Source organism: Callorhinus ursinus, unplaced genomic scaffold, assembly GCF_003265705.2.
Source record: "Callorhinus ursinus isolate GAN/ISIS: 27379988/994484 unplaced genomic scaffold, GSC_fseal_2.0 scaffold2, whole genome shotgun sequence".
NCBI classification, from domain to species: domain Eukaryota; kingdom Metazoa; phylum Chordata; class Mammalia; order Carnivora; family Otariidae; genus Callorhinus; species Callorhinus ursinus.
In genome coordinates this window covers 44,624,351-44,638,023 of record NW_027397064.1, presented here as the reverse complement: position 1 = coordinate 44,638,023, position 13,673 = coordinate 44,624,351, and the positions used below count along the sequence as shown (strand labels likewise).

Sequence of the window (13,673 nt, the reverse complement as noted above, 5' to 3'; positions counted from 1 at the left end):
TTATAATAGAAGCTTCTAGCCAAAATAGTTGTATGACCAACATGCCAGTGAAGCCCTAGAGTTACAGACAGTCAATCAGACCAGCAAGCACTAACTGAGGGCATAATTCATTTGGACAGGAGCCACATTTCCCAGAGGGATTTTGATCTAGTCATTGGAGATAAAACAAATTCTTAAATATATCAGACTATACCTTTAAAAAAAAAAAAACTTGTGCCATTCAGCACACCTATAGAAAGAGGAACCAAATAGTAATGGGTATGTCATTAAAGTTCTCCAACAAGATTCTATGGTCAGTCACCTAAAGGCAAATTTGGTTTCCCAGTATAACTATGCAAATTGTTAAAAGTATTTTAAAGTTTTGGTTTTATGTCTATAATGTTAATTATCTGTATGTACATTAATATTTTTAATCTCTGTTGATCCCTATGAATAATTTATATCATTTTTATTAACCCATAGTCTCCGAATTAAACTGCATACTCCAACACATTTTCAAAGACATTATTCACTTTTTAGTTTAAAGATTAGATGAGATACAAATAATATGTCTTGAAATAATTATCAGTAGATTTGATGAATTACAAAAAAAATCTAAAAATGTTTAGGAAAGGATTTTGTTAGGTTTAAAAACTTTGCAATATCTCAAAATTGACACGTTTCCCTTCTGACGTAAATATTATGCTTTTACACATAAAATATGACTCTCTGGGCTGTATGTTTCCTGCTTGGGTTCTGCCCTTTGTGTTTATCACACAATTTACAAAGTCATTTTGTGACTAATTTCCAGAGCACTGTGACTCAGTGTGGCTGTTGCTTATCTTTTCTTTTTTTCCTACATGGCACTGCTCTTGGCCTTCATTTTTTGGTAATACACAAATGAGCTTTCTCCATAATTAAAATAACTTTGTCTCATTATAGTTCTGTGGTTGTGTACTTCTATATTATGTGCTTTTATTTACTACCAGAAGCAAATTTTAATGTCGTTTCACAACCAACATGAACATGACAGTACATCATGTAGGTATGTGATCTATTGCTTTAATTAACATAATTGCACTATCTGTAGTGCAATTCTTATTCTTACATATTCTTATTTAAGTATCTTAGGATATGAGCTCTGGTCTTCAAAGACTTGTAAAGCATTTCCTTAGACAGATTAGTTACTGTAGGTATAAAATATTTAATTTAGATTACAAGACTTCTAATGTTTATACTTCATTCTAACTATCAACAATTAAAAGCAATGAAAAAACTTTCTTTAAACATGCTAGAGAGTCTCCTGATCATATTTCTTTGTGTGTTAATAAATAATATTTAAAAGTAAACCAAATCTTCAGAAAATTCCAATTAAACAGATACAATAAGAATTGCCACTACAAGCTGAAAATTGTAAGAAAGGCTACATCTCACCAACTTCTGACAAAAATGTTCAAGGATTTAAAAGCATAAAGATATACTGCATATATATTTGCTTAAGAAGACAAAGTGCTGAGAACTTAATTTTGCATTGCAATATGAGTTTACTTTGTTTACAGAGAAGGGTCAATTTTCATTGTAGGTTAAATGACGATGGTACTCCCCTACCAGGCTTTGCCTCTCAGGACCCTGCTTTTCTCCCAAGAAAAGAGAAATAAAGGTTATTTCTCATGGACTAGAAAGTATATTGCCAAATACTCACGAGTAAAATCTCTGAAGAAAGTTCTTGGAAAGATTTTTTTCAAAGCCGAGTTGAAGTTATTTTGTTTTCCCTTCCAGGCGTTGAAGAGAGGATTTATCTTTTCTACTTCTTTTCAACAGATCAAGGAACTGGGGAGTGGAGAATAGTGAAAGAAATGTAATCTGATCCTGCCAGCAGTGAAAGGGCGAGGTAAGAATTTGACGATTATACAGCCCAAAGTCGCTCCTGTCTATTGGAGCAAAGGGGGAGCCTCACAGCTGCTTTCAGAGATCACTGGCTTCCTGTTTAGGTCACTCCAACAGTATTTAGGCTAATTTTGCCAAACTCTTTGAAAGGCTTTTCTTTTATGGACTAAACAAAGGAAACAGCTTACACTAAGAATTCACAATTACTCCCCTTGAAGAACTCTTTCTTTTACTTTCTAGGATTCCTTTTGTAATCAGTTAAAAAAACGAAACACTTTTCCCCCCAGAGTTATATATTTCTAAAGCAATATATATAGTATTTTTACACTGTTACTTAATAAAATAAACTTTTTTTCCTTCAAATTATTTATCCACATTATCGGTATACTTATGAAAAAAATCTGGGGGGTACTGAAGTTTCCTATGATTAGAGAGGCAATGTACTGCATTTTCTGTTGCAGCATGTCAGGCTGTGAACCCTGCATCTCAGCTAGTTGCTAGTTTTGCAACTTTGGTCAATTATTTAAACACTCTGTGCCTCTGTTTCTTTTTCCCTAAAATAATGATAATCAAAATTCCTAAGTTTGATATAAGTTAAGTAGTAAATGGATTAATACATATAAATATATGTATACATATAATGTATGTAAAGTGCTTGAGACAGGCTGCCACACATAGCAAATCTTCAAAAAATGTTAATTACTGTATTTGTTACTACTTATTGTTTGATGATGATGATATTAACATTTCACCTGATTTGTAAATACTTAAATATGTCCGTTTGCTCTGCTGTAGGCTGCTGTCATTTAGGTTAACCTTTAGTATTTTCATAATGAAATTATGGTTAGATCAGACTAAGATCACTAGAGCTTTCCCAGCATGTCATAATCTACTGTGCCATGAAGGCTTAAGTCATTTGATCAGAAAATCCATCAGTTTCTTGTTTTTTCCATTTCAGATTGTCTTTGTGCCTTCAACTTTTTTTGCTTCATTTCTTCGATCTGTGGGTAAGGGGTAACTTTTCTTCTGTGTTTTTAATATTTATCGAATAACTATTAGGTGTCTAGTACATAAATTACCTCATCTAATCCTCACAATTAGCTTATGAAGAAGGTCGTCTATGATGTGTGTGCCCAGGGCAGGCCACCCCAAGATGGCCTACTTTGGCATGAAGATTACTTTTTAGTTAAAAGCAATCAAAACCCAGCAGATTCAGAAAAGGCTATTTACCTCCAAAACAATCGCCTAAAAGAATTTAGATAGAAGACCTGCTCCAGGAATAGAGCTATTGCTAGAAATAACTACATTACGACATGAATAGGCATGGTAGAGAAGACCCTAGCAAGATCTGTTGAATCAAAGTCTACTAGGTCTCATTGTTTCTGATAATCCTGCAAACATTTGTTTACCAAACATTTGCTCTTTTTTATCTTCCAGTAAATTGCATTCCTTTCTTTTGAAGTCCCAGACTCCTACTCCCTTCTCCTAGTTCAGAATGACACATATACCTCATTTTGCCTGACTGTCTTTGGAATTTCCATGCCTGTGGATCACCCATATGTACAAAACTAATTTGATTTTCTCCCATTAATCTGTCTCATGTCAATTTAATTTTTATTCCGGCTAGAAGGACCTTGAAGGACCAATAAAATTCTTCCTTCCTGACAATGGTATAGGAGAAAAAAAAATAATTTTCCCTCTACCCTTCTAGGTTCTTGGCTGAGACAACTCTGTAATAAAAAGATTAACAGGAAAAAAACAAACAGAAGTTTAATCACATGTATACCTTCTGTATATCTGGGGGATACCTAGGAAAACTGAATAAAACTGAAAAACTGAATAAACTGAAGTGGCCCAAGCCACCACCTTAAACATCTCTAAAGACAAAAGGTAATGTTGGGGGGTGGGTGAGCCAGTTATGGGAAGCTATTGGGAAAAGACAGTAAACAAGGATTAGGTTGCTATGCAAATTTAAGTCCTTGCCTTCTCCATTGATTAAAAAAAAAAATTTCTAGAGATTTAGTTATCCTCCTCTTTCTGCTACAGAGAGGTAGAAACCTGGATAGACATAAAGTACATGTCCCTTAAGAAAGGATAACTTCTCCACTTTCAAAGCTTTTCCTGTGTCTGTCATTTTTTAAAAAAAAGAATCACCCTAAGTGGGAGATACAGACTTTCAGTTATGGAATGAATAAGTCAGGGGGATAAAAAGTGCAGCATAGGGAATATAATGGTGTTATAATGGTCTTGTATGGTGATAAATGGTAGGTAGCACTCAGTGGTGAGCATAATGATCAATCACTGTGTTGTACCTGAAACTGGGGTAAAATTATCAGCTGTATGTCAATTAAATAAAATTAAATAAAATTAAATAAATAAATAAATAGTTATAAATCAGGCCAATGAAATATTAAAGAAAATATGTTCTATCTTTCTAACATGGCAAAAAACAAAACAAAACAAAACAAAAAACCCAAAAAACGAAACAAACAAACTGAAAAAAACAGCCTCAATAATCCTTATGCCAAAGAAGCTTATTTTGGGGATGACAAATTCCACTCCCTTTCAATGGCCATTTCACAGGTTTGGGAGGGTGAGTATGGTTTGTAGAGCTCTGATTCAAATCATGTGGTCTGACTTCAAAGTACGGATGTTTAAATATTCTTTTGTGTTCCTTTCTCACACATATTCTGTATTTCATACCAAAATAAAGATTTGCTGTGTCTTGAAATTTCAGTTTTAACAATGAAACGTTGCTGTATAATTGTTATCCCTTATTACCTCATACCCTGCCACTCAAGCACATTCAGTGTTCCCTTCTTAGTCTGATTGTTGAGGAGAGTTGCCTGTTTTTGCATTGGAATGAACACTGATTAATTTTTTGGCTAATCTACAGTCAGGCTTCTTTTTTGGAACTTGAACTAAGAGCTATAGAAAAAGTATACAGGAAGTGCCAAACTCTTAACTAAAAAGCTGAGAAAGAGAAAGGTCTGGCAGCTGTAGTGGTGTGTGCAAGATGATTATGTGCAGAAAGCCAGGTGAGAGAGAATGGTGAAAAGAATAATCGAAAGAGAACGTGAGGCCTCCAGGAGTCAGGGAAAGAATGAAAGTAAGAAGAGCAAGACTGGGAGCAGGAGAGGTGAGAGAGGATGCCTGAGCTCTACAGCAAAGTCCTTTCTAGGTCTAGTTCAAGTTCTTCTAAGTACTCAGAAACATATATCCTTGTATCAATCCCTTTTCCCCTTGTTAAAAAGAAAGCCACAGGCCCAAAATGGCATCACTTAGGCCAAGTCACTAAACTGGGGCTTAGTACCTAACTAATTGCAATTTCAACCTCCCCCCAGAAATGTAAATCTTAACCGGTTAGTCGGGAACTTCCTGATAAGCACCAGTGAGGTGATCTGTCACCGGGGCCCTCCACATTCCCCAGTGGCAGACAGTTCACCTAATAAGACCTCCTGCCCTTAAACCTAAGGAAGGATGACCTTACCTGAAACAATCCTTTCTTTTCATTTGCTACCAACTTTCTTGTTCCACCGTCCTTCCTATGAAAACCTTCCATTTTGTACAATTTCTTGGAGCTCTCCTCTATTTTCTAGATGGGATGCTGCCAAATTCATGAATTGCTTGATAAAGCCCATTAGATCTTCATATCTACTTGGTTAATTTTTGTTCTTTAACACCCTAAAGTCATTTAAGAAATCTGTTTTTTATTATGTAAAGAACTCTATCTGAAAGAGCGACAGCAGAGCTGAAGTAAATTTCCTAGAGATCATCAATTTCATATTTATGCTGCACTTAGCATCAATGAAAACTTTTTACCATTTTGTTTCCATATAACTTACACAAACTGGCATATTCTTGTCCTGAAGAGAGCCTGGGGACATGATGGAAAATTATTGTTAAGACAGTCTGTCACTAATGGCTCAGTGGACTCAGCTTTTCTCTTCCCTGAGCTTTGCCTGAGCGCCTTCTTATGGTTTTACCACCAGTTTGCATTCCACTGTGTACAAGTCTAAGTCGAAATTAGTTGGATAAAAATTTTTTTTCTCACCAGCAATTCAACTATTTGCCCTTGTGTCTTAAAGCTCTTTGTATCTATTGGTATCTGGAAGTTTCAAGTACCTACCTAATACTAGGTACTTTCCTTTTCATTCTTTACCATTCCCTGTTAATTTTTTTCTTCCAACTCTGATACAATTCAAATAACATTTCAGGCTTTTACTATGAGTTTGTTTATTTCAAGAGTACACATTGTTGCCACATAGAAAACCACAAAATTAGACAGGATGTTAGAAACCAAATTATGCAGAAGTTTTTATAAGCATCTTAAAATCAAATTTTATCACATAGAACACTCATGCATTTCTGTCTACTCTGAAGTATGTGAAAGATTAGATATTCTATTGCTTTATATTTCAGCCAATTACTTATCACACAGTGTGACTACACAGATCTTTAATTGGATTAGGTGAGGGATGAGTGCTTGAGCTTCTTTCTTCATCTCAGCCTTCATCCTTTTTCCAGAATCTAAACCATGTACTGCTTGTAGTTCACTTTCCCGAAAGTGGATTTCTGAAAACTGATCAACAAATGGAAACCCTATATGTTTTCAGATTTCAAATGTAAAAAAGAATGATATCTAAATTTTATCAAATTGTATTCATAGAAACTGTGTAATAGGTATGACACGTACCGACATGGGTGCAAAACTGCCTCTATTTCATTATGAACAAAACATATTTAGCTGTGAAACCCATATTTTTACTAATGTGAAGAATTTGTTTTGTTTTATCCATTAAGTATCTCAATTTTCTTAATTTCCAAAAAGATTAAAAAAAAACAATTTCAAAAGCAGTTCTTCTCATAGGGAAGCAGGGAACTAGATATATGTCAGGGAGAAAGGGAATACTTAACTTCTTTTTCTACTTTTCTCTGTGGTAGATTATATTATTTGTTCAAACATTCTTGCTGCTCCTCCCTTGGGGTCCCTCTTTGATTAACCAGGGACAAGAGTCTATTTTCCCTCCACATCGACATCAAGTTTTGCTATATTGCTAGCCTCGGCTAATAGAATGAGTAGACAAAAAACAAATAAGCAACAGCTAAACAGATTTTTATAAGCTTTATGGGAAGTTTATGAATTTTCTGGTTCTATACTTTTTTTTTTTCATTTTCTCTGACCAGATGACTCTCATGTCCCACGTGAGGGTTATTCATTTGAACCCTTTATTGTGGATTCATAAGAAAGAAGAAACGGAGTACTAACACAGATGACCCACAAAAAATGACTGAAAATAAACTCTTTCTTGGTAAAAACCCTGTAGATTTTGGGGGTAGTTTGCCCTCAAGCATAACTTAAGCAGAAATGAATAATACACTCTCTACTTATATACCTTCTTCCCTCAAAGATATATTATCTTCACTGCATCCATATTATTATATTATGTAACCATAGATACTGAACTAAATTGGACCCTTGAACTGCATTCCTTCTGTCTCTCTGAACCCTATTCTTTTTTTCTTTTTTCTTTTTTTCCTATGAACTTCATTGCAGGATATGAAGTAATTTGGGGGGAATGTTTTCTGGAAATTTACTGATGATAAGCAGCAGCATAAACAAAATTAAACACCAGTCAATTTGAAATATGTTGCAGCTTGAAGTAAACTCTTGTTTAGCAATAAAATAGTAACAAAAGGGTTTTTAGGAATTTTATGGTCACAAACTGCCTAAAGTTATAGAAAAACAAGTTCTCTAATTAGGTTGAATCTTCACATGGAAATCAAAATAAGTGCTTACATACAAACTTGAGAACTAGAGTCATTATGTTACTTTTGTTTTATCTAGGTCATATTTTTATTAATAGTATAATTCTTTCTTTTCTTATGAGAATGATTATTGGGAAGTAGTGGTAACAATGGGACCTTGAAGGTCTCATCATGGCTGAGGGTTATTTAGTGTTCTCTGGAGATCTTCACAGGACTCTCAGTCATAACTTGCATTATTAACAGGCAGACATCTTGTGCAAATGATTTTCCTTATCAGACAAAACATATTAACTAAGAATATAGGGAAAGCTACATTTTTGTGTCATCTATGCTTAGGCATTGCATTTCATAATTATTGCTACTTATTGATATTTTTAAAATGTAATGTCTTAGAGGAAAATTAAAACAAGTTGAATTCCTAGTTTTTTCTTTCTAGATCTCTAGAATCAGATATTCTATTAGATAGCATGGTGAGATTACTTAGAACCTTCACTTTCATTAATATGTTTCTTTCCTAATCTCATTTAGTTTGTCTAACTCCTTCCGTGAGAATCTGGAATGTATATCTGTATCACTAACACACGAATAAAGAGGTAAATTCTTTTGCTTCTCATTCATGAGTATAGGATTTGTTATACATCTACTTCTGTGAAATAAGTCCCATGGAAGTGACACATCTGTTAAAAAAAGCATCATACCATCTTAGGTCACAATAATTGATCTATATCATCTAGCATAAAGAAAGTAACATGCCCACTTCACTTTGCAGTATTTTGCTCTCATATCTGGACCAAATTTTAGAGAGCAATTGCCAAAGCAGAGTGTGTTCAGAGTAGTGAGATAAAACCTAGTTTTTTAAGGCATACACATTGATATATCTTAAAAATACGCACGTCTAAAAAAATATTGATGAGACCTAGGATATTTAATTTTTAGAAGAGAAACTCAAATTGTGGGGAGTCATAGTATATATTATCTTAAAGTATTCAGGAGATGATTGTGTAGAAACGACAGTAAATTTAATCTATACTGCTCCAGAGAGAATATAATTAGGTGGATGAAGATATTGGGAACACATATTTTTAGCTTAAAATTAGGATAACTTTCCTGCCAATTGTAGTTTAAAAAGATAGGATGAGCCGTTCTGTGATAAGGAGTATGTCCATTCCTTGAAGTAATAAAGGAGGGAAAGTGATATGTGGAAGCTCTTCCAAAGACATCCTGACATTGGATGAGAGAACTGGACTAAAAGACAGGAAAATCACCTCCAGTATTCAAAACCCTTGAGCCCTCTTACTCCTTGATTAATAGTAAGGTTAATATAGCTACACATATAAAAACAATAATATAAATAACAAACATAACAACAAGAATTAGTGTTTACTTAAGGCTTACTTGCTGCCAGACATTATTCTCCATGTGTTATAGTTAAGAAACCATCATGAAATGGGTAATGTTATTTTCCCATTTGGAGATAAAGATAAATGGCTCATTCACTTGTGCAAATTCAAAGAGCTAATAAATGAAAGTGGGATTTGAATCCAGATAGTTTGAATTCTGAGAATACAATTTAACTATTAGGTCACACTACCTCTCTCTTTTAGACATTGCGTTACCTTTCTTATACGTTTCCATAGCCATAAAAATAAATACTTATTGTCCTTGTTAGTAAAATAGAAAAAAATTTTCTTAAAGCCACATCTAGCAATTTCTAAATTATATATAATCTAGAAATAGAGAAATTCTACATCTCTTATGCAAAAAAATTACACACTGCTTTGTGCATCAGTAGATATTTACAATGATATCAAGTGCAATATTTTTTATAAAAATGTAAAATTAAAAACAATTAAAAAAACCAATCAACATGGAATAGATAAATTCATTGTGGTAATTATTTGATAGAATATTATTTGGAAAAGTAGGTATTCATGAATATCTGTGAACATGTTCAGAACTCAAAAATAAATCACTAAGTAAAAAACGTGGGGCGCCTGGCTGGCTCAGTCAGTAGAGCCTTTGACTCCAGGTCTTGGTGTTGTAAGTTCGAGTTCCACACTGGGTGTAAAGATTACCTTGAAATCTTAAAAAGAAATGCAAAAATCAAGAACATCATTTACCTAACTTTGGAAACACACAAAAGTGATACTGTATATTAAGTAAAGATATATATGTAGTGAAAGGACATGCATTTATGTTAGTTGGTTGTTCTGGAAAGGAAAGAAGAAAAATACAACTGGGAAAAGCTATAAAATATAGTACAGCCTTCAACTGTATTTGTAGCATTTTATATCTTTTATATAACAATACTGCATAATACTATATTTTATATAAAATACTACAGCAAAATGTAAATACTTTTATAGAAAATATATAGAAAATATGATAATGTTAGCATTTATTAATTGTAGATGGTCATTACTTGGATTCTTGATATTTTTTTCTTATACTTTTCCTTGATTATGAATATTTAAGCTAAAAATCAATTAGAACATATAACAACAAAAGACTAGAGAGAGAACATTTCCACTGTTCATTGTCTCCAAAATGTTTAATTTTTGAAATTCTAAAATCTCCCTAAATGAAAGCAAAAAATACGGCATCAAGGCAACATTAAAAAAAGAGTAAGTTCTTGAAACATTATTCTATTTGGCCATTTTTATTACAATGTGACTCAAAGAATAGGGAGTCTTTTACTTTTGTATGAGGCTGTTCTCTTTTATAATTTTCAAAGTCAATTGTCATGAAAGGCAAAAATGTTTCCTGGCTAACTTCACTACCAGTTTCACAGAATGGATAATCGATAAGTGCTAATGTAATAACTACATAGAACTAATAAAAGCACCCCTCTTCTAAATGTACTGATTTTTCTTTTTAAGGAGCCTTTCTCACAAAGGACGTGACAAGCCTTGGCAGACTGTATGAATTTGAACATAGCACTCTCTTTGGCTGTCTGTCCCATGCACAAATACCTTTAGAATTTTACTGTCAGAGAGGGTTTCTTTTTTGCCTCCATTTTGCTTTTATTGTGAGAAAAATGAATAAATAAAGTTCTTTCGGGGGTAGGGCTACTTACTCTTTATAAACAGAAGCATCAGCTTAGTTGAATGTGAACTGTCTGACTAATAATTGGAAAGCTGAAATAGCATTCTTGATATGTAATCTTGATACCACTTTAAGTCTTGCAACATCAAGTATAAATCTTGGAACAGATATAATGCAGCACAAGAAGAAGCACATAATCTCTTGATAGACCCTGCCCTCAGAGAGCCTGGCTGACTAGATAATGTGATCTTGCCCCGCACTTCAGAGCACAAGAGAACAGCCAACCATCCTCATTCTTTCTCTGACTCTAACCGCAGCTCTCCACACAAAGATCAACTAACTTGAGGAAGACCCAGGTCCTTAGACTCTTCACTCATTCTTTCAGATAAGAACAGAATTTCATTTTGAGAAAGGTTGGGTTTCTGCAAAGCAGGTAATAACATAACTGACTTATTATAACTTTCTCCAATTTATTGGCCTTCTCAGCAGTTAAATTATATATTTATCCTAGATTCCTCAACCTTTCCGCTCTTGACATTTTGGGACAGACAATTCTTTGTTGCAGTGGGCTTTCCTGTGCATTGTAGCAACATCACTGGCTTTTATATATCAGATGTCAGTAGCAAACTCCCCCTTAATGGTGATAACTAAAAAGGTCTCCAGACATTTTTTTTAAGACAGTGAGAGAGGGGGGAGGGCGGGGGCGAGGGAGACAGGGAATCTTAAGCAGGGGCCTTGCACAGTGTAGAGCCCAGAGCAGGGCTTGATCTCATGACCTGACCTGAAATCAAGAATTGGATGCTTAACCCACTGAGCCACCCAAGTGCCCCTCCAGACATATCTAATATCCCCTAGAGGGAAAATCTACTTCGAGTTAGAACCATTGTTCTCCCATGAGCCCAATTCTGCAAACCTAATCTCATTCGGGTGTTCTGTCTAGCTGCCTGGTCCTACACTGACTGATGGCATATCCCACGTTCTTCCTCTGAAATTCTACTCTGCAAGTTTTGGGCCTGTTAGATGGCTTCTCTGCAAAGTTCGTCTAGATATGGAAAGTGGGCATTCTTTCAACTGATTTTTATTTCAAATAAAATGAAATATTGGTAAAATAAAATAACTGATTAAATAAAAGTATCTGTTATTTATAAAACGTAGGAAAAGTATAGAAAAGACCAAACTCAAATAAAACATTACTCATATATATTGTCCAACTATAGGCATTACAAAAATTATTCTATATATTCTCATAGATAGCTCTATATAGGTGCATGTACATTATATGTTTGTGTTTTCCAAATGAGATTACATTGTGTCTATCCATATGTAGTCTGTTTTTAATCATTTAACATCTTTTTTCACAGTATATTGTCTTCTAATACATTATTTTAATAGTTCATGCTATTTAATTACAAATGTTTCATTATTTAGTAAACCAATGTCCTATTAGAAAGCTTCAATTTTTAAATGAATGTAAAAGATCTAAATTCCACAGGAAATATATTCTAGAAAGCCTATAGTCCCTGACATCATATTGATACCAATTATGGATTTTATGTCAAAGGAATTAGGCCTGTTTTCTTCATGAAGTCAGCCAGGTTGTTGCCATAGATCCATGGACCTCTGTATCTTATTAGGCAAATGGCTACATCTTCCAGTAGTACTTTGACATTAGTAGAAGATTTATCTCCCAGGAACTGAGATTCTTCTCTTGGAATGTGACCGGAGGGAATTTAAAACTATGGAGATGCTTATCTGATAATATTCCTTCTAGTTATTACAGTATCAGAAAAAGTTATAAAGGCAGAATAGGGTTGTTGAGTTTTAAATAGAGGAGGAAATGTACAAAAGTTTGGTAAGTCTATTTAAAAACAAGACATAGACCAGAGTTCAAGTTCTTCTGAGTAAAAGTTAGTCTAACTGCTATATATAATGTGTGCATAGGTGCATTAGAGTGTATCTGTATTGTATTAGAGTCTAAAAGTTGTGTTTATGACAATTATCTCAAAAAAGTTTTAAGTGGTACCAGGTAATGGGTTAAAAAGAAATTGAGTGTACTTTGTTATTTTTATTTGATCCTGATCACTTAAATTTCTAAGTATCTTATATGAAATAACTATATGGGTAATAACTTTTCATTCAAAACATGTATTTTGTTTAAAATAAAAATATTTTTATTTTTATCTCTTTGTTAAGTATATATTTATGTTTTCACTAATCTTTTCTAAAAGAAACCAAAAAAACCATGCTGCTCAGTGTCATTTGGAATTCTGAAGAAAAATGGCTCACTAATGTGGATTTATGATTATCTATCTCCCTTTGTCTGATGATATAGGACACAGCTACCCAAACAAGAATGGTTGGCAGGCAGAATTTGATGAGATTTTTTGTAAGAATCATAAAAATATTGCTAATAGATAAACTTTGTTTTAGAAATTTAAAAGTTATTTCTCATAAGTTTACATATGTTTGTTAAAATATTCTCACAAATTTCTTAGGAAAAATTTCAAAGTGCAAAATAAGACAGCATATAAATATACAACATGGACATATTTACTGAGTATTAACCGTAGAACAGTCTCTGTTCTAGGATTTAAGGAAACGCTAAAGAACGAGGCAAGTAAAACCCTTGTCTTCTTGAAACCTTCATTTTAGAGCAATAAACTGAATGTCACTAATGATGTAATGATGATTACAGAGAACAAACGAATGTCTCACCTTATAAAATATCTCCTTTTAAAGCTGCTTAGAAAAAAATTATTCCAAGAGCTTCATGTAAAATTCTATTTCTTTAATTTATACAAAATTGTGTTAGTTTTTCTTGTAGAGGTTTTCACTAATTACAATATCTGAAATGTAAAAACAAATTTTTATTCATTTCACATCTTGATTAATTTCTTAAAACTTTTAGAATGGAATTTTCTGGTTAAAATTTTTAAATCAGTGTTTAACCCGCTGACTTCAGCGCTTATGATAGTACCCATCTAACACTCCCG

At 33.6% G+C, this 13,673-nt stretch overlaps 1 protein-coding gene and 1 long non-coding RNA gene across 6 annotated transcripts in view; one reads left to right on the top strand and one right to left on the bottom strand.

The window, feature by feature from the left end:
• The window catches only part of TFPI (tissue factor pathway inhibitor), an 89,455-nt gene that overhangs the window by 65,659 nt on the left and 10,123 nt on the right, over positions 1 to 13,673 (bottom strand). For 2 of the 5 annotated variants that reach the window (XM_073881455.1, XM_073881451.1), the window contains exon 1: positions 1,682 to 1,808. The gene's annotated coding sequence lies outside the window, so the exon portion shown is untranslated. Of the gene's footprint in view, positions 1 to 1,681; positions 1,810 to 13,673 lie in introns of those variants that run through there. The other 3 variants (XM_025848841.2, XM_073881454.1, XM_025848833.2) reach the window with 3 other exon arrangements.
• The window catches only part of LOC141370681 (uncharacterized), a 136,317-nt gene continuing 124,383 nt past the window's right edge, over positions 1,740 to 13,673 (top strand). The window contains exons 1-2 of the long non-coding RNA XR_012374938.1: positions 1,740 to 1,870; positions 2,825 to 2,873. This is a non-coding gene — a long non-coding RNA (uncharacterized lncRNA). The remainder of the gene's footprint in view (positions 1,871 to 2,824; positions 2,874 to 13,673) is intronic.